At 47.7% G+C, this 21,224-nt stretch overlaps 1 long non-coding RNA gene across 1 annotated transcript in view; it reads left to right on the top strand.

Moving 5' to 3' along the window:
* The first annotated feature begins 243 nt into the window (after positions 1–243).
* Positions 244–21,224, top strand: part of LOC137637342 (uncharacterized) — a 35,768-nt gene continuing 14,787 nt past the window's right edge. The window contains exons 1-3 of the long non-coding RNA XR_011043574.1: positions 244–510; positions 9,039–9,174; positions 14,880–15,015. This is a non-coding gene — a long non-coding RNA (uncharacterized lncRNA). The remainder of the gene's footprint in view (positions 511–9,038; positions 9,175–14,879; positions 15,016–21,224) is intronic.

The raw sequence follows: 21,224 nt of genomic DNA, 5'->3' as shown, positions 1-21,224 counted from the left end.
CCGAAAGAATATCCATTTATAAATAACTCCAGGTTTATAATAGGGAAAAATACAAATTAATCTACGAATTTGTCATTTTCAGTCATAATGAATAATTACTTTTAGTATACTAATCTTTGATTAGATTCAGGTATTTGCCTTAGAGCAATACTTAGTATAGATGCTTTTGATTACAAGTCCTCAACATTATGATTAGCCATAATTGAATCGCTTGTGTCTAATTTTATTCATATTTCAGATCTCTATGAACATTGAAGTATGCGGAGAATCGCTGGGGAAGGACACAGGCTTTGAAATCAGGATGTATAGAAGAAGATATCTTTCATTATGTTGATTATTCATCAACAGCAGTTATGGGGTCGATTTCGAAGGAATCCTTTCCTCGATCAACTCCACAGGCGGGGAGATGTGTAAGGAAAGACGCAGGATCCCCAGTAGATCCTGATTTTCCCCCACCTATTAAATCTTTGACTGAATGTCAAGACAATATAGTACTCTACATTAGCAAAAGTAAAACTTCTTTGAATACTCATGAACAGTACACTTGTGATTCATTATGTAAAGGATTAATTTCTCGGTATGAACAGTACACTTGTGATTCATTATGGAAAGGATTAATTTCTTGGTCAAGTGTTTCAAAAGTGAATGTAATTTTGTAACTTCCTTTAGGTCTGATACCTTGAATGGTATTGTGTTAGTTAGCCTATGTAGGAAATCTCTATTCCTGCACATGATACAAACCATCATTCTCTTAATAGGTGTGACCTCGGTAATGTTAGAACGACCCTTGAAATTTAATGAGGTCGTCATAACTACGGACAGTCGAGGAATAGCACTTTTGACTTTGGCCGCAAGCAGTACGGACATACTGTTGCCACCTCTCAAATATATGGCTTTGTTCCGTAACTGGAATACAAACCACGCTATTTAAAGTGGGGGGGTATTACTTTCGGCATAGCTGAAAGGACGAGCCATTAAAATTTTAACGAGGGTTTACTACCCCATCGCTAGTTAGCGGGGGTTAGGGAGGGTAGTTAGCTACCCTCCCCCTTCACACACCTGTGTGGTAAGCTCACTTTTTACTTTGGCTCGGGTGGTGATCGGACGTGTCTGCTTTCACCCTTGCCTCTTTGACAGCCATTAAGGTTTTTTGTCTTTTTACTTACTTTTTCTTATACTTGTAATATATATATATAAACATTCTTTATGTTTATGTATATATTTGTGTATAGAAATGTAGTAAGTTTTCGTTTCAGTGTTTGTGCTGTGTGTGTATTGTACGACAACGTCACCTGCGTAGTGCAAGGCCACCACGGTTCCACGTTGTGGGGTACGGCCTCTCCCTCTTGGTCAGTCGGTTTTTCTTCGGCTTTTCCATTAACTCGGCCGCCGTGTGGAATCGTCATCGCTGGACTTTCTTCATTCATCTATTATCTTCGCTGTTCCTCCTTTCCTATGGGGAACTTTGATTCTCAGCGAAGGGAATGTGGGAGTTTAATTTGCCTACGGTCTCTCTCTCTACTCGAGGTCATTCACCCCTTGCTGCTACTACTACGTACTATTACGGAAGCTCCTTTCCCGTTGCGGGTTGGGTTGCTATTCCGTTTATTTGTCTCAATTATTTTTAATGAAATCTAATTGTATTTTTAACTTTTCAGCTTCTCTGTGGAGAACACTTCCCTTCGGGGGTCAGTGGTTCTTACTATTTGTGATCATTCTTAGATGAATTACATAATTATGATTCTGTTATAATTCTGTTTTTGTTACCGTTCTCCGCCCTCCCCCTTCTCCCGTGAATGTCATTGGGGGAGGAGGGCGCATACTTAATTTTCATTTCTTATGATTTGCTTTTCCCTCGGGGTTACTCTTTGGAGTTCCTCCCTGGGGAATTTCTGTTAAATAATTATTTAACTTTATTTTCCCAGTTAACTATGCAGTTTTTCTTCGTTTGACTAAAGTGTGCCAACGAAGCAGAGCTGCCCTGTTTGTGCCTGGGGAATCTGCTGTCGCTGCCGTCTCTCTAGGACATCGTCATGGGCGTTATCCCTTTTCTTAGAAGTCCTCCCGTGACAACTGTCAGCTCTTCAGTTCATCTTAGAACGCTAAGGAGGTTCGCCTCCAGGGGTAGGTAACTTCCCTTCCGAGGGAGGTTCCCTTCCCAGGTGTGAGAGCCTCTCTCTGTAGAGGGGGAACTTCTCATACCTTAATAATTCCTGGATGGGTTTTCCTGGTCCTCGGGCGGTTATGCTCTTGGTGCTGAGCGACCGCACTTGTAACCATGCTCAAGGAGCTGAGCGGTTGCAAGGCTGGGCACACCTGCAGCTATGCTCAAGGGGCTGAGCAGCGGCAAGATCTTGTGACCTCTCTCGTTCGCGAGGGAGGCCACTCTTAAGGACTCCTCTGCGGAGGATTTCTCCTTATAGTTCAGCTGGCTGATCCAACGGCCCTATGGGGCGCCATCATCAGTGTCTTCTAGTCTCTTCTATGAAGTGTTCACCCCTCTCGTTCGCGAGAGAGACCACTCATAAAGACTCCTCTTCAGAGGACTGTTCCTGTTCAGACCAGCCAGAGATTCAGGACCTCTCCGCAGTTTGCCATCTTCTAGTCCTGCTGACCTGCCGTCTCCGTTCCTGGCTGCTGACGCTGTGGGCGCCTACGCACCCCGTTATCCAATGGGGCACCGGTCTCTTCGGGGCAAAGGGGCTTTCTCACACTGTGAGTAAGCCCCCTTAAGTGCCAGGTATCGCCCTGCGCTCCAATGTTTTCTTGTGCGCTCGCGCGCAATTGCGCGCAAGCGCTCGCCTACTGTTCCTGCTGTTCCTGAGGATTCCATCCAGAGGAATCCTGTTCCAGTCCTGATCGTCCCAGTTCCGGATCGTCCTTCATCTTAGCGCGCTCGCCGATGATCTTTCTCGCTGACGATCTTCTTCGCGCGCAAGCGCCGACGATCTTCTTACTCGCACAAGCGCCGACGATCTTCACAAGCGAGCGCTGTTTACGCGCTAGCGCTGACGATCTTCTTACGCCCGCAAGCGCCAACGATCTTCTTACGCGCACAAGCGCCGACGATCTTCACAAGCGAGCGCTGTTTACGCGCTAGCGCTGACAACCTTCTTACGCGCGCAAGCGCCAACGATCTTGTTACGCACACAAGCGCCGACGATCTTCACAAGCGAGCGCTGTTTACGCGCTAGCGCTGACGACCTTCTTCGCGCGCAAGCGCCAACGATCTTCTTACGCGCACAAGCGCCGACGATCTTCACAAGCGAGCGCTGTTTACGCGCTAGCGCTGACGATCTTCTTACGCCCGCAAGCGCCAACGATCTTCTTACGCGCACAAGCGCCGACGATCTTCACAAGCGAGCGCTGTTTACGCGCTAGCGCTGACGATCTTCTTACGCCCGCAAGCGCCAACGATCTTCTTACGCGCACAAGCGCCGACGATCTTCACAAGCGAGCGCTGTTTACGCGCTAGCGCTGACGATCTTCTTACGCACGCAAGCGCCGACGATCTTCGTTCACGCGCTAGCGCCGACGATCTTCTTTTGCGTGCTAGCGCTGACGATCTTCTTACGCACGCAAGCGCGGACGATCTTCGTTCACGCGCTAGCGCGGACGATCTTCTTTTGCGCGCTAGCGCTGACGATCTTCTTTTGCGCGCTAGCGCTGACGATCTTCAAGCGCCGACGATCTTCTCTCGAGCGAGCGCTGACGATCTTCTTATACGCGCAAGCGCCTACGATCTTCGAGCGCCGTCGTTCTTCTTACGCCCGCAAGCGCTGACGATCGTCAAGCTCCGACGATCTTCTTTGGCACGCTAGCGCTAACGATCTTCCTACGCACGTAAGCTCCGACGATCGTCCGCGCTCAGGCTCATACTGTTCCCCGCGCCAACGATCTTCTTACGCGCGCAAACGCCGACGATCGTCTTGTGTGCTCAAGCGCTGACGATCTTTCAGCGCCGTCGATCTTAAGCGCTGTCGAATCTTTCACGCACAAGCACCGACGATCTTCAAGCGCCAACAACCTCGTACATGTGCGCGCTGACAGCCGCGCCTACGCGCCGACATTTTTCACGGGCTCTTCAATCTGATTCTTGCTCACCCACTGATGTCTCGCCCGTTCGCCAGCACGCCCGCGTGAGAATGTTTTCAACGGTTTCTCACGCGTGACCCCTGAATTTTTTCCCATCGCGCGAGCGCCAGGGTCTCTTGCACGCAACCCCTGGGTGTTTCCCATCGCACGAGCACCAGCGCACTTCCTCTACCAAGGTGAGACCTTCTCCCCCCGCACCAATGGGAGAAACTCCACCTCGAGCAGGAGGATCGTCCCGTGTTAGGGAGAGAAGAGCCCTCAGACTTCTTTGATGGAGCTATGTATCCCTCCTAGGAGGGAATCAAAGGACTCTAAGAGTTCCCCCAAGTAGAACCTTGGGTACAAGTGACTTTGCTGCCAGTTCATCAGGAGGAGAGCAGCATGATTCAGAGCACCTCTCCGTGGAAGAGCCTTCCAGGGGAGTCTCTCTTGAGAGACTCTCTAGCTGGCAGGTGACATTCTCGACAACAGAGTTCCCGAGTCAGGAAAAGGTCGCGATTTTGCCATACTGGCCACTTCGTGGCTGGATGTCTGCCTAGAGTCTCTGGGCATCCTGCTGTGACCCGAGGATCTGTCCAAGGAGAGCATCAGGAAAGCCCTGGAGACCTTCCTCCTCTCGGGCACACGTACCATCGAGTTTCTGGCCCACCAAGTTTCGAACTTGTGGGCAAACTCGATCTTGAAACGACGTGATGCGGTGGCTGAGAGGTTCTACTCGAAGGTCTCAGCCGTGGATGCCTGCAGGCTCAGACACTCTTCCATCCTAGGAAAGAGTCTGTTTGAGCCCAAGGATGTGGAACAGGCAGCTGAGAGGTGGAGGAAATCGAACCACGATTCTCTTCTCCAAAGGGCTCTTACATCTAAGCCCTACAAACCTCCAGCACCTCCACAACCTCGCCAATCCAAGACGACGAAACTGGCAACGACAGCAAAGACGAAGGTGTCCAAGCAGTAGCCCTTTCCTGTCAAAGACAAGAAGGGCGGAAAGTCCTCCAGGGGAGGCAAGAATCCTAGAGGGAGCGGCCGAAGCCGCTAGCGCTGGGATTGGCAATCCCCCTGCATGTCCACCAGTGGGGGATGCCTACAAAGTTGCGCATTCAGGTGGCAGCAACTTGGGGCCGATTCCTGGACGATTTCCGTAATCAGTCGGGATATCGCGTCCCGTTCACATCTCTCCCTCCCCTGACAGCGAATCCAGTGTCGTTGAGCTCCTATGCCATGGGATCGGCAAAGGGGCTAGCCCTACGGGCAGAAGTCGAGATCATGCTAAAGAAGGATGCTCTCCAAGAGATCGTCGACGGTTCCCCAGGCTTCTTCAGTCGACTCTTTCTTGTAAAGAAGGTGTCTGGAGGCTGGAGACCTGTCATCGACCTCTCAGCTCTGTACAGGTTTGTCAAACAAACTCCCTTCAGCATGGAGACAGCGGACACGGTCAGACTTGCAGTGAGACCGCAAGACTTCATGTGCACTCTGGATTTGAAGGACGCGTACTTTCAGATCCCAGTCCATCCGTCTTCCAGGAAACACTTGAGATTCAGCCTAGACAACAAGACCTACCAGTTCAAGGTGCTGTGTTTCGGTCTCCACAGCACCTCAGGTATTTACCAGAGTGTTCACCCTGATCTCTTCGTGGGCACACAGGATCGGCATCCGTCTCCTCCGCTATCTGGACGACTGGCTGATCCTGGCAAACTCGGAGTCGACCCTTCTTCGACACCGGGACAAGCTTCTGAGACTTTGCCAAGATCTAGAGATCATGGTAAATCTCGAGAAGTCTTCTCTGCCTCCATCTCAACGACTGGTATATCTAGGCATGATCTTGAACACCAATCTCCACAAAGGCTTTCCATCAGACGACAGGATAGCAAGGCTGAGGAGGGTCGTAGATCCTTTCCTCAGACGAGAAGAACTCCCAGCCCAATTGTGGTTACGTCTTCTCAGTCACCTTTCCTCCCTGGCCCGTCTAGTTCCAAATGGGCGCCTCAGGAGGAGATCCCTGCATTGGCGGCTCAAGTCCCGGTGGAATCAAGGCCACGATTCTCCGGACATTCTGGTCCCTATGGGTCCTGCGGAACGGACGGACCTTCAGTAGTGGGGGACGGACGGAAACCTTCGAAAGGGAGTGGATCTTCTTGTCCTCCCCCGGATTTGATGCTGTTTTCAAACGCTGCAAAGAAGGGTGGGGGGCCCACGTTCTGAACCACAGGATCTCAGGCCTATGGTCAGAATCAGAAAAGTGCCTCCACATAAATCTGCTAGAAGTGATCAACAATTCCAACAGATCCTGGCGGGTCACTCCGTGGTGGTCATGAGCGACAACACCACGGTAGTGGCTTACATCAACAAGCAGGGAGGTACCTTTTCACAACAGCTATCCCATCTTGCAGTGGAGATACTGAGATGGACCGAAGTCCACTCGATTCCACTATCGGCTCGCTTCATTCCGGGTAAGAGGAATGTGCTCGCCGACAGTCTGGGCAGAGCATCGCAGATAGTGAGTACCGAGTGTCTTTGGATCCTCTAGTAGCCAACAAAGTCCTGACTTTGTGGGGTTCCCCGACAGTGGACCTGTTCGTGGCAGCCTTGAACTTCAAGCTTCCGCTGTACTGTTCCCCAGTCCCGGACCCCAAGGCTCTCTGGCAAGATGCCTTCCAACAACGGTGGGACAACATTGACGTTTACGCTTTCCCACCGTTCTGTCTGATGAGAAGGGTGCTCAATAAGACCAGACTATCGGGTCAACCTGTCAATGACCTTAATAGCTCCGCTATGGCATCATGCAGAGTGGTTCCCAGACCTTCTGCAGCTCCTGACGGAACTCCCGAGTGAACTTCCTCCACGACGCAACCACACTGCAACATGCAACATCTTCCACAAAGCCGTAGCATCGCTTCGGCTTCACGCCTGGAGACTATCCAGCATCTCCTCACAGAGAGAGGATTTTCACAACAAGTTGCGGAAAGGATGTCTCGACACCTGCAAAAGTCATCTACAGTGGTCTACCAGGTCAAGTGGAGAGTCTTCTGTGGTTGGTGTCGTGGAAGGGGCATCTCTCCTCTCGATGTCACTATTCCAGTAATAGCGGAGTTTCTTGTGTATTTGCGGGAAGAAATGCGCCTTTCGGTCTCGGCGGTGAAAGGCTATCGCTCAGCCTTAAGCCTGGCCTTCAGGCTGAAAGAACGGACATTTCCTCCTCGCTGGAACTTTCTCTACTCATACGAAGCTACGAGCTTACCTGCCCTCAGTCGGAAGTGAGTCCTCCTCCATGGAACGTGGTTCACGTCCTCAGGTCTCTTAGGAGACCTCCGTTCGAACCATTACGCCAGGCTTCTGATCGTCACCTGACTTGGAAGACGATGTTCCTGCTCGCTCTGGCCTCAGCCAAGCGAGTCAGTGAACTTCACGGTCTCTCGTGCGACGTCGCCCATTCATGGGGATGGGGGGAGGTAACGTCCGGGTTCGTCCCTGAGTTTGTTGCCGAGACTCAGAATCCTGGAGTTCCAGACCCACGGTTCGACTCCTTCAGGATTTCGAGTCTCCGTTCTGTAACAGATGACCCAGACCATCCCCTACTGTGCCCAGTAAGGAGTCTGAGGTTCTATCTTAAGAGAACAGCTGCAGTTCGTCCTCGAGTGCAAGCCCTGTTTGTGAGCACAGGAAGGACGAAGAGGAGGGTCACGAAGAACACCATCTCAGCTTGGATTCGCAGGGTCATCCACCATTCCCTGAATCCAGACTCTCCTCTGTCATGTTGCCCGAGAGCATACGATGTCAGAAGCATCGCTACGTCCCTGACATCCAAGAGAAACTTCTCAGTGACGCAGGTTCTACAGGCTGGGGTCTGGAAGCGTCAACCGACCTTCACAGCCCACTACCTGCAGGACGTGACCCACAGGAGGCTTGATACGTTCTCTATCGGCCCTGTGGTGGCTACACAACAGCTGGTCTAACCTCAGGCTCCTTAATGGATAAGTAGCAGAAGGTTGAGGGCATTGTTACCCGGTTTTAGTCTACATGAATGAAAAAGTATGCCTGGCCCTTACCTCTTTCTTCATCCTCCCCTCTCTTGGGGAAAGCAGCATCCTGGGTTCTCTGCATAGCTGACCTCAAACCACTGCAGGTAAACCATGCTTCCTTGTGTTCCTAGTATTAAATAATACTGTCGCGTCCCCCATACCCTGACGAGGTGGTATTGGGAACGTCCTAGCCTAGAATTCCATCTAAAGGACTTCAGGTCGACTTCCTAGGATGAGTCACACTTCATTCCTTCACACACAAGCTTATGTAGGCCGCACGTTCCTTGTGGAGCAAGGAACTTGCGAGGTGCAAGGACTCCTTATCTCGAGTGCTACACACTCGGATTCTGAGTCCCCGCGCAAAGCCAAAGCCAGTAAGGCTGGGACTTACCACCCTACCTAAGGATTAAGTCACCCTATGTAAATAGCGTGGTTTGTATTTCGGTTACGGAACAAATGACAAATTCGGAGATAATTTGTATTTTTCCTAACCATACAAACCTTAGCTATTTACACATACTTGCCTGCCAGCCCTGTCCCCGTGAAGCCCTACCTCTAAGTGAAGTGAATCAGTTCGCCGGTGTGTGAGGGGGGAGGGGTAGCTAGCTACCCCTCCCCTACCCCCTTGCTAACTAGCGAGGGGATAGTTAACCCTCGTTAAAAATCTAATGGCTCGCCATTTCAGCTACGCCGAAAGTAATACCCTATGTAAATAGCTAAGGTTTGTATGGTTAGGAAAAATACAAATTATCTTCGAATTTGTCATATTGTTAGGAAAAATACAAATTACTTGGAAATTTTTTCATATTTATCATGTCCCCATTCTTCAAACAAGGTGGAGTCGGGCAATGTATAGATTATGAACGTGCTCACCCCTACTGTGTACTTATCTATTCACCTCCCATTGAAATCTTTTACTCTTTCCAGCACTGATTGCCCAGGCTGTCATCCTACGAGGAAAACGTGGTGTCAGGCTGTCTCTTAAGGAGCTTGTATGAAGCACATGAGGTCATCCTGGGACAGTAGCCAGCCAGTTGGTTTGAGGTTCTCAACCCACCTTAAGGTGAGTCTCCTATGTGAAGAACTGAAGGTTTGTATGCTGCGCTGGAACAAATGACAATGGTTCCGTAACTGGAATACAAACCAACGCTATTTATGGGGGATTTTTGGGCTCAAGCCATGTCGTCCTGAAAGAAGGTTCCTAATAGTAGCTTCCAAAGGGATAAATGTACTACAGTGATATTCCCAGAGAATTTACCTTTAGGTCTCCGGAATTCTAACTCCTGACGCGAATATCCTTGAAATTTCTCTCAAGGATATCGCATAATATCAGGGAATGTATATCTTGATACGACACATGCGATCTTCACCCCGAATAGCGTTTTCGCTTTGAGGGGGAAGAGTAGCAATTTTGGAAGGGGAGCTGTTATCAAGGTTACCCTACTTCCCATACTACTACTATCGAGTATCGAGATGGCGGACATTCCTAATTCTGTAGCGAATTTGCACGGTGGTGTTTCCTGTTGATCTAACTTTTTCGATCGATTCTGCAAGGATTATTATGCAATCTCCAGCTTCTTTCGCCTCTGGGAAGTTGAGTATTGATTCTTTACAATGTGTATATTTTAGCTCCTGTTTCACATTGAAATTAGAGTAATTTATTGTGATTAGGAGCTAGACCTGTTACCAGAGGCGCCATGGGCGCTGTCGTTCGTTAGGCATGTGTTATTTAGTTAGTAGAACGACATTCCCGGTTGAAATAGCATTAATTGATTAATTATGAAAGTTATTTAGGTGCACTACCACTCTCCGGTTCTGCAGCGCTCTCCTGTGCATTGGTGCTCTCTAACTCGCCAACACTCTCCTGAGCACCTGCTTTCTCCAGCTCGGCAGCACACTCCTGCTCACTTGCCAGCTTTGATCTAGCACTCTTTTGCTCGCGGGTGCTCTCCAGCGCACCAGTACTCTCGTGCACCAGCGCTCTCCAGCCTGCCAGCGAGTCAGCTCTCTCCAGCACGATAGCACTCACCAGCACGTCAGCGCTCTGTTGTTTGCTAGTTGTCTCCTGTGCGTCAACGATCTCCAGCTTGCCTGTGCTCTCCTGCTTCCCAGCGCTCTCCAGCTCGCCAGCACTGTCCTGCACGTCAACGCTTTCCAGCCCGCCAGAACTGTCTTGCACGCCAGGACTCTCCAGCGCGTCAGCACTTTCCAACGTGTCAGTACTCCTCAGTGGGTCCACTTTCTCCAGCGCATCAGCGTTTGCCAGCTCGCCAGCATGCCAGCGCTTGCCAGTACGACAGCACTCACCAGAACATCAGTGCTCTCCAGCTCGCCAGCACTCTCCTACACGCCAACGCTCTCCAGTTCTCCAGTGTTCTTCAGCACGCCAGCTCTCTCCAGCGCAGCAGCATTCTCCTGCGTGCCAGCGCTCTCCAGCCCGTCAGTGCTCCCCAGTGTGTCCACACTCTCCAGCATATCATTGTTGCAGGGGTTTGCAGACTGTGGCCAGATATAGCACGCAGACCGCCTAGTGTCCGAATGCCGACCACACTCCAACGTTCACTACACAAAAAGATAAAACAGTGGAATAACCATAAATCTGGGTAAAAGGTAAACAATCAAGGATGAACTGGGCACTGGGCACCACCCCTTTATTTTATACTGGGCAAGGGACCCAGCTCGAACACTACTTCCCTCTTATCTTCCCTATAAATAGCTAAAGGTGTGTATCGTTAGGAAAAATAAGAATTATCTCCGATTTTGTCATGTCATTATTACTTGAAATTAAGAAACACCTACTAAAATAAAAAAAAAAACACTGGGTTCTTCTTTATTTAAAATACATTACCTAGCACATCCAAGAGAGGGACGGTAAACTCTAGAAAAGAGGAGAAATTCTAAGGTTGTAGCTGGGTCCCCTTGCCCAGTATAAAATCAAGGGGTGGTGCCCAGTTCTCTGGGCATGTTTTTGTTCAGTGGAAAGGTGTATTGTGGTCGGCATTCGGACACTAGGCAGTCTGCGTGTTATGTCTGTTCGTAGTCTACGAACCTCTACAGCTGCTACACGGGGTGGATCCTTGGACAATCCCTGTGATTCATTGAGGGTATTGCATCCCTTTCACTCAATCTCTCCCTCTATTGACTCAGAATCCAGTTCCATTGAGCTCCAATATGAAGGGATCTGTAAAGGAGCTGTCAAAATCCAGACTATGTCGGAGAAGGGCGCTCTCCAGGAGGTCGTCGACGTGTCCATAGGATTCTTCAGTCGACTCTTTCTTGTGAAAAAGGCATCTGGAGGGTGGGGGCCTGTCATTGACCTCTCGGCTCTGAACACGTTTGTTCTACTAACTCCGGTCAGCATAAAGACAGTCAGACAAGTGGTAAGACTTCAAGACTTCTCGTGCACACTGGATCCCAAGGGCGCATGCTTTCAGATCCCAGTCCATCCAACTTCATGGAAATATCTAAGGATCTTACACGACAACAGGTAATACCAGTTCAAGGTGCTGTGCTTTTGTCTTTCAACAGCCCCTCAGGTCTTTATGTTAACCTGGGCCCACAGGATCGGCATCTGCCTCCTAAGATACCTGGATGACTGGCTGATACTAGCAGACTTCATAGCAACTGTTCAACACCGAGATAGACTCCTTGTCTTTTGCTAAGATCTGGAGATCATGGTAAATCTTGAGAAGTCATCCCTGCTTTCCTTTCAAAGATTGGTTTACCTGGAAATGATCATCGGCACCAGCCTGCAGAAAGTCTTCCCATCAGACTACAAAATCCAGGGGCTGAGGAAAGTGGTAAGCTCATTCCTCCAACGAGACGCTTTACCGGTGGTTACGTCTCCTAGGTCCCCTGTCATCCCTGGTCTAGTTGTGAACAGCTGCCTCTGGATTCGATCTCTTCAGTGGCAGCTAAAATCCAGGTGGGTTTAAGACGAGGACATCCTGGATATGCTGGTCCCCGTGGTACCCGAGCAGCTGAAGGACTTGAGGTGGTGGGTAGCAGACGAGAATCTCCCCCAAGGGGTCGAGCTTCTCGTTCTTTCCCCAGAGTTGATGCTCTTTTCAGATGCGTCAAAAGGAGGTGGTGTCCCACATACTACACCACATGGCCTCCAGGCTCTGGTTAGAGTCGAAAAGGTACCAGCATATAAATCTCGTAGATATGAGAGCAACCTTTCTAGGCATACAGAAGTTCCATCATTTACTGGCGGGTCATTCTGTGGTGTTGATGACTGACAACATGACGGTCGTGGCTTAGGTGAACAAGCAAGGCAGTACCTTTAGGCAGCACCTTTGCCATCTAGCAGTGGAGATGCTAAGATGGGCAGAAGACAACTCATTGTTCCTATCAGCCTGCTTCATTCCAGGCTAGAGGAATGTGCTTGCAGACAATCTAAGCAGAGTGACTCGGATGATGGGCTCAGAGTGGTCTTTGAATCATCTAGTAGCCAACAGTCCTGACTTTGTGAGGTTCTCCAACTGCGGATCTGTTCGCGATATCCCTGAACAATAGGCTCCCTCCCTACTGCTCCCCAGTTCTGGTTCCTCAGGCTTTCTGGAAAAATACATTCCAGCAACGGTGAGACAACATCGACGTTTACACCTTTCCCCTGTTCTGTCTGATGAGAAGGGTTCTCAACAAGACCAGATCATCTAAGAACCTGTCAATGACCCTCATAGCTCCGCTATATCATCACGCCAAATGGTTCCTGGACCTTCTTCATATCCTGACGAAGGTTCCGAGAGAGTTCCCTCGACAACACAATTTACTCAGACGACCACATATGAACATCATTCACAAAGCCGTAGTATCCCTGTGACTTCACGCCTGGAGATTATCCAGCCTCTCCTTCCTCAGAGAGGCTTTTTGCAACAGGTCGTGAAAAGGATGTCTAGATACCTTCAAAGGTCTTCCGCTTCAGTCTACCAGGCCAAGTGAACTTTCTTCTGTGGTTGGTATCATGGAAAGGGTGTCTCTCCTCTTGATGCCACTATTCCAGCAATAGTGGAGTTCCTCGTTTACCTTCGGGAAGAAAAACTCCCCTCGGTCTCGGCGGTGAAAGGCTACTTCTCAGTAAGGCTGAAAGTAGTCAACATTTCCTCTTTGTTGGAATTTTCTCTTCTCATACAGAGTTTCGAGCTGATCTGCTCTCAGTCGGAAGTTTTACCACCTCCATGGAACATGGTTCTTGTCCTTCGGTCCCTGAAGTGTGCCCCCTACAAACCATTACACCAGGCATCAAATACCCACTTGACTCTGAAGAGAGTTTTCTTATTCATATTGGCCTCGGCCAAGAGAGTTAGTGAATTTCACAGTCTTTCATACGCCGTCTCCCATTCAAGGGGATGGGGGAGGTATTGTTTGGCTTCGTCCCTGAGTTTATCGGCTACGCTACTCCCAGATTTAGGCCCTTCTGGATTGGGAGTCTTCATAACGTAACTGATGATCAAGATTAACTGTTACTTTGACCAGTGAGGAGTTTGAGGTACTCTCTCAAGAGAACAGCAGCAGCTCGCCCCCGAGCATCAGCACGGAGATGGTTAAGAGGAAGATCACCAAAAACACCATCTCTGCTTGGATTCGCAGGGTTACTGACCTGGCCCTGAATCTCGATCCTCCTCCACAGACGAGACAAACCAGAGCTCATGACTTTAGGGGCATCAGCACGTCCCTAGCGTTCAAGAAGAACTACTCTGTGGATGCAGGTTTTATAAGCGGGAATGTGAAAGTGTCTTAAGACCTTCACCGCCCAATGCATGTAAAACGTGACCTACATGAACTGGAGACGTTCTCCGTGGGCCCTGTGGTGGCTGCACAACAAGTGGTTCAAATACCTCAGGCTCCTTGAGGAACAAGTAGCAGATGGTTAAAGGCAGAGGTTACCTGGGATTAGTATGGGATGACTGTTTAGAATAACTGGCTCTTTGTCTCTTTCATTTTCCCCTCTCTTGGGGAACAACACCTACGGACCTCTGCAAGTTTGCCCCAACCATTCCCTTGTATAACCAAACATAGAAATAATGCTTGTTGCATCCCCATACCCCCTGGCGAGGTGGGATTGGGTAACATCTATGGTTGATTCAAAGAGTCCTATGTTTCTGAGAAATCTTACCTAGACTAGTCCCACTGCTAGTTTCACACAATCACTCAGATTGCTCAGGCAGTTAAACAGGTTTTGCACAGATTTTAGTGAGGTATCAGGGTTTCTCCCGGTTACATGCGGTGCATGTACGAGGAAAAAACCCTGGGTCAAACACCAGCCAGTTGGTTTGGACTTCCACCCTCCTAAAGGATGATTCTTCCTTTATAAAGAGCAAAAGGGTTTGTATTTAGTGTCGGAACAAATGACAAATTTGAAAGAAATTTTCATTTTTCCTAACGATACAAACCTTAATCTCTTTGGCCCACCATTACTTGTACCCTTGTAAGTCCTGCTTGCAATCAAAAGTGACGAGACAACACAGGTGCGTGTGAGCGGGGTAGCAGGCTACCCCTCCACCCCCGCTAACCAGTGGTGAGGTAGTTACACCTAGCTAAAAGTCTTCTGGCTAGTCCTCCAGCTTCCCCAAAATTATATCCCTAATAAAGAGCTCAAGGTTTTTATCGTTAGGAAAAATACAAATTACTTGAACATTTTTCATATTTATTATGCCCCCATTCTTCAAACAAGGTGGAGTCGGGCAATGTATAGATTATGAACGGGCTCACCCCTACTGCGTACTTATCTATTCACCTCCCATTGACATCTTTTACTCCTTCCAGCACTGATTGCCCAGGCTGTCATCATACGAGGAAAACGAGGTGTCAGGCTGCCTCTTGAGGAGCTCGTATGAAGCACATGAGTTCATCCTGGGACAGTAGCCAGCCAGTTGGTTTGAGGTTCTCAACCCACCTTAAGGTGAGTCTCCTACGTAAAGAAAAGAAGGTTTGTATGCTGCACTGGACCAAATGACAATGGTTCCGTAACTGGAATACAAACCAACGCTATTTATTGTGATTTATAGGGGTATTACTTTCGGTAAAGCTGAAAGGAAAAGCCAATAGAATTCAGCGAGGGTTAACCAACCATACTGCTAGCTAGCGGAGGGATGGGGGTGTTAGTATCTTCCTCTCTCAACTACACACCTGTGACTGTACTTTGCTTTGCTTTTGGCTCGGATGGAGAACGGTTGTTACTGCTCCTCCTCCTCACCCATTTGGACAGCCATTACGGATCACTTTTTTGTTTTTTCTTTTCAGTTTGTGTGTGCCTTCCCTGCCAGCCATGCGTACCTGCCCTGGGCTTGTCGATTGGCAAGTCAGCAGCCTGTTCTTCTCCAGCTCGTCAGCAGCCTTTGGCTGCACACCTGTCTCTTTCCTGTCGTTCCCCAACGACTCGTCGCTCTCCAAAAGAGGAAAGGAAACGTCGCCAGACGTGTGCTCCTCACCTCTCGCCGATGCACTGATCGCTCAGATGATCGCCAACAGACGGATGTTCATGACTGGGCTACTATAGCACATCGGCTCCAAGAACCAGCCTCCCGATAGGTGCCAACGTTCGTTAGATCTCCAGCGCTGATTTGAGCATCGTCGATTGTGGGAAGAGAGGCCTGCAAGACCTTCTCCTCCTCGAGCTCTGGAACTCCCACCTGAGAGACGAAAGTCTCCTCCCCATCGTTCACCGTTGCCTCGTTCTCCTCTCCGCAAATGCGGAACATCACGCTCGCCTGGGAGAGCGGAAAAAAGCAAGCTGCAAGAATTCAAGATTCCGAAGAGACCACCTTCACGGTCGATTCCTGTTGCTCGGAAGGAGACTGCAGCTCCGCATCCTCCCTCTAACTCCTCCTGGATGTCAGATAAGGCTTCCTTGTGGGGTCCCTCTTCGTTGTTCTATATAGGGTAACTTTCCGACAGTGCCACAATCGGTCCGCAGCCGTGAATTGCAAGATCATGTTTTATTCATAGTTTGTTGTTCTCTTTATATCAATACATTATGATTTTGAGTTTTTTATTCATAGTTTAATGTTATCTCTATGTTCCAAAATATTGAGTTTGGAACCTTGGTTAGGGCAGTAACCCAAGCCTTTACGGCAGGTATCCCACCTGCTTATCCTTCGGGAACTCCCAGGATTCCCCTGGAAGAATCTTTCTCTACATTTTCAGACCCACGGCGAAGATCCACTGTCCCTCCCCGTCAAGAAACTTTGGTTTCTTCTTCTCCCCTGAAGCGGAAAAGAGGAGTCCCTGATGAAGTAGCTTCATGTAGGGTCAAGCTGACCCCCGTCAGATCGTCCAAGGGGAGGTCAAGTGTTGCCATGCCCACTTCTCCTCACCCTCCTGCTCCTCACTCATCGATTCAGTCAGAGTTCTCTCTCTCAGGGAAGAGTCCTTATGTGACTCTTTCTGTCCTTTGCTCATTGAGGAAGTCCCACGAGACCACAGAGTAGTCTCGAAACCCATGGAAGAGTCCATCCTTCCCCCTACGGGTGACCAACAGAAGGTCGTTCCATCCAAACCTCCTGTGCTAGAGACTTTCTTCCCTCCGGGGAAAGAGTCTAAAGATTCAAAAACTCTGCCAAAGTCCTCATTGGGGATTACAAGACCTGCGGAGTGGGTCAAGCAGTCTACATTTGTCCACTTCGATAACGACCACGACCCACCCCGAGGTGATGTCTCGTGCGTGGAAGACAACGATTCGGCTGCCAGTCCTTTTTCAGAAGCTGAACAGAAAGAGTCAGAACATGGCATCCGGCAGGTTATAGCTTGCATGAGTTCACTCAATGGGTTGGCAGACCCATTGAGGGCTCCTCAGGAGGGCAAGGTCATGGTCTTAGACCACGTCTTTGGCACTCGGAAGCCCCCAAGAACAGCGAAGCATTGCCCTGGTCTCAGGGACTGAAGAATGCCCGGCGGAAGGTGTCTGCCCTGCTCTCCGAGTCCTCTAGGTCTCTTCGATCAGGCTCATCCTTAAAACTACTGCGACATCTGAGTGTCCAGCAGAGAAGTTTTTAAGAGGTCCTTGACGTGTGTCTCCCGGCTCCTCCTCTTCACCATTCCTTAGAGGAACTTACGAAGGGGATCTCTCTTGAGAGACTCTTCGGGCTTCAAGTTTACTCCTCAGCTTCGGAAATTCTGAACAAAGTGAAAGTGGCGAAGTATGCCATACAGGCTACTTTTTGGCTGGATCTATGGTTGGGATCAGTGAGAAACCTAGTGCAAACAAAGGGTTTTTCCAAAGAAGACTCCCGGAAAGCAATGGAGACTTTCTTCCTGTCGGGTATTCGGACTATTGAGTTCATTGCCCACTACTGTGTATTTCACGGACCATGACACCCTCTTTTTTTAATATAACTAATGAACTAGGCTTCTGATTAATGTGAAACTGAAACCACCAGAGTTTGAGACACCGACCTAACTAAGAAAAATAGATTCAAGCATCTACTCCGCAGTATTGTCTTACTTTATATAGAGAAATGTCATCTAAATTCTGTGGTTATGGCGAGAACGGAAATTAAGACCTGGCAACTAGGCGTAGAATGACGTATTGCCAACCATGACGTGAGCCCCTGACGTTTACACCTGCCACGCCCCCCTTTCTGTATGGTTATTAAAAGATATATAAGTTGTAGTGAATTATACTGCTGTTTGATGGAATCTAAAGATACTGATTAGTTATTATATTTAAATAAACTAATTTTTAGACTCACTTGTGTTTATTATTTAATTAATAGTTAATTTTGCGAAAAAAAAGACAAAAAAATTAAAATCTCGGAAGGCAGTCGGAGAGGTGATCGCGCTAGGGAAGGTACACGCCTGTTACATACGGTCATTGACAAGGCTCCTGCTGACATTTTGCTCACTGACTACTATTGACATTTTATATCATGTCTAGAATGCTTCACCGTTGTCCACAAGGTTGTCGTAATGCTTTTGTGTTGCGACTCTTAACATACTTCAAGAGGGAACAACACAACAATAAACTGAAAATTGGATTGAATAGGTCGGTATCATGTTGTCATGTTTAATGCCGTACCATCACGGACATATATAGTTGAATATGATGCATTATCAGATTCTCTCTCTCTCTCTCTCTCTCTCTCTCTCTCTCTCTCTCTCTCTCTCTCTCTCTCTCTCTCTCTCTCTCTCTCTCTCTCTCTCACACATACACTGTATATATATATATATATATATATATATATATATATATATATATATATATATATATATATATATATATATATATATATGAGCGGTTGCTCAATAGATAATTACACGAAAACAAATACTTTTTACCCAAACAGACCGTATGACCGAGTTGCTCATGTCATGGACATGACAAGGAATGCCGTTCGTCAATTGGTCAAGCACACCACACATTCACGGCCAATTGCAGAACAACTATCTCCACCATCATCACCCTCATTGCCAGTACTATCAAGAGCTCCATCGCCATCACCATTAGCACTGCCCTCATCAGATCCAGTACAGTCTAATTTCATACAGCCAGCTGAAGATATGTTCGACTCTTTTACCATCGGTGCAATTCGCCGATATGTTCACAACAGGTTCTTGTCAAAGGATACCTTTACAATTACTACTCTAACAAGAGAACTCAAGAAGGAAGGTATTTTACCTGAAGGCACATCGGAAACTTCGCTTTGGAGAGTACTTCACAAGATTGGATTTCGATATAAAACGACACAACGAAAAATGTATGCTAGAAAAGAGTCCTTAGACATAGTATGTAAAAGGATCCGGGCTCTCAGAGCTCTCAAACAGTATCGTGAAGAAGGAAGACAGGTGGTCTATTTAGACGAAACATGGTTTACGACAAGGATGAGCCACAATAAAGAATGGGTAGATACAACTCAACCATCCACAACTAACACACATAGCCGACAGGTTCCGCCAGGAGATGGTGAACGAGTTGTTGTGGTAGCAGCTGGTACCAACAAGGGCTTTATTGAGGATTCATTTCTTTGCTATACAGCTAAGAATAGTAGTGGAGACTATCATGGTGAAATGAATGCTGAACTCTTCCAGCGATGGCTGACAACCAAATTACTACCATCATTAGAGGACCCATCAGTTCTGGTCATCGACAACGCTCCTTACCACAGTCGCCTTACAGAGGAGAGCCACTGTCCAACTACTGGCATCAAAAAAGACGATCTAATAAAATGGTTGCAGCAGCGCAATATCACATACCCACCATACGCTTTGCGACCTGAACTACTCAAAATATGCAAGGAAAATCGACCACCCCCCAGATTCACAGTGGACAATACCATTCGCCTGTGGGGTCATGAAATAGTGCGGCTACCACCAGCACACCCGGAGCTAAATGCTATTGAGCAAGTATGGGGTGTCATGAAGAAGTACGTTCGATCATCCCTTCACCATTTTACACGAACGGACCTCAATGCAAGATTGAATGAAGCAAAGTTGTGTGTGACAGAGGACGTGTGGGCAAATGCTGTTCAGCGCTCTGAATACTTTGAGAGAGAGTACTGGTCATTTGATAATATCCATGACAGTGTGGATCCCATCATCATAAGTCTCGCCAGTGACGACGAAGAGGAAGACTTTATTTCAGACAGTTTTGATGGGTAATAAAAAGTGAATGTGAATAATATATATATATATATATATATATATATATATATATATATATATATATATATATTTATATATATAATATATATATATATATATATATATATATATATATATATATATATATTTACTTTATATATATATATATATATATATATATATATATATATATATATATATATATATATATTTATTCTATTTCAGTCTTATAACTTTATTCATTATAATGTTAGCTGTTATATTACTAATTATGTACAATACATTTATTGTTAATAAAGTATTACTATTCTTCCACCTCCATCCAATCCTCAGCCATATTAAATATTTATAATGACCATGTTATGTGCGCATCCTCAACAATCATTCCATAACTTCAACACAATAATGACTGCATTCCTGTATTGAAAAATAAAAACACCTTATCTCTATCAAAGATATAATTATATATAATTTCTTGTACTGATATAATGAGGGGGCGTGGCAGGTGTAAACGTCACGGGCCTCACGTCATAGTTAACATACGTCATTCTGCTCCTAGTTGCCAGGTCTTAATTTCCGTTCTCGCCATAACCACAGAATTTAGATGACATTTCTCTATATAAAGCAAGACAATAATGCGGAGTAGATGCTTGAATCCATTTTTCTTAATTAGGTCGGTGTCTCAAACTCTGGTGGTTTCAGTTTCACATTAATCAGAAGCCTAGTTCATTAGTTATATTAAAAAAAGAGGGTGTCATGGTCCGTGAAATACACAGTAAGTAGTGAACTTGTGGGCAAACACCATCTTATGGTGTAGGGATGCAATAATCGAGAGATTCCATTTCCAAGTCCCAAACTGCGAGATAGCAAAATTCCAAAACTCGTCCCTGAAGGGTTCCTCTTTGTTCAAGCTGGGGGATGTCGAGCGAGCTGCGGAGAGATGGAGGAAGTCCTACCAGGACTCCCTCCTCCATAGGACCTTGACATCCCGCCCCTACGGACTACGTTCTCTCCCGCAGACGAAACAACAGAAACCAACGCTGAACAGGACTGCGGCAACAGACAACAAGGTGTCTAAAAGCCCCTTTCCTGTCAAGTCAAACAAGGCTCCAAGTCGTCCTGTGGAGGGAAGTATCCTAGAGGAGTCGGCCGTGGCCGCAAATGCCATGTGATTCCCCTGCTTGTCCACCAGTGGGGGAATGCCTGCATGGCTGCTGGAAGAGCTGGATGCAGCTTGGGGCCGAACCCTGGATAGTCTCCGTGATTAGTTCAGGGTATCGCGTCCCGTTCACTCAATCTCTCCCTCCACTGATCAAGACTCTAGTGTCAACTAGCTCCTATGCAAAGGGATCTGCAAAGAAGCTGGGTCTTCGGGCTGAAGTCCAGAACATGTTGGAGAAGGGCACTCTCTAAAAATTCCTGGGTGACTCCCCAGGCCTTTCCAGTCGACTCGTTTATGTGAAAAGGGGTCTGGAGGCTTGAGACCAGTCATCGACTTCTCAGCTCTGAACAAGTTTGTTAAACAAACCTCGT

Source organism: Palaemon carinicauda, unplaced genomic scaffold (assembly GCF_036898095.1).
Source record: "Palaemon carinicauda isolate YSFRI2023 unplaced genomic scaffold, ASM3689809v2 scaffold67, whole genome shotgun sequence".
In the NCBI taxonomy this organism is placed as follows: Eukaryota; Metazoa; Arthropoda; class Malacostraca; order Decapoda; family Palaemonidae; genus Palaemon; species Palaemon carinicauda.
Note: the sequence above shows the minus strand (reverse complement) of the source record. Positions and strands in the feature narration are given on the sequence as shown.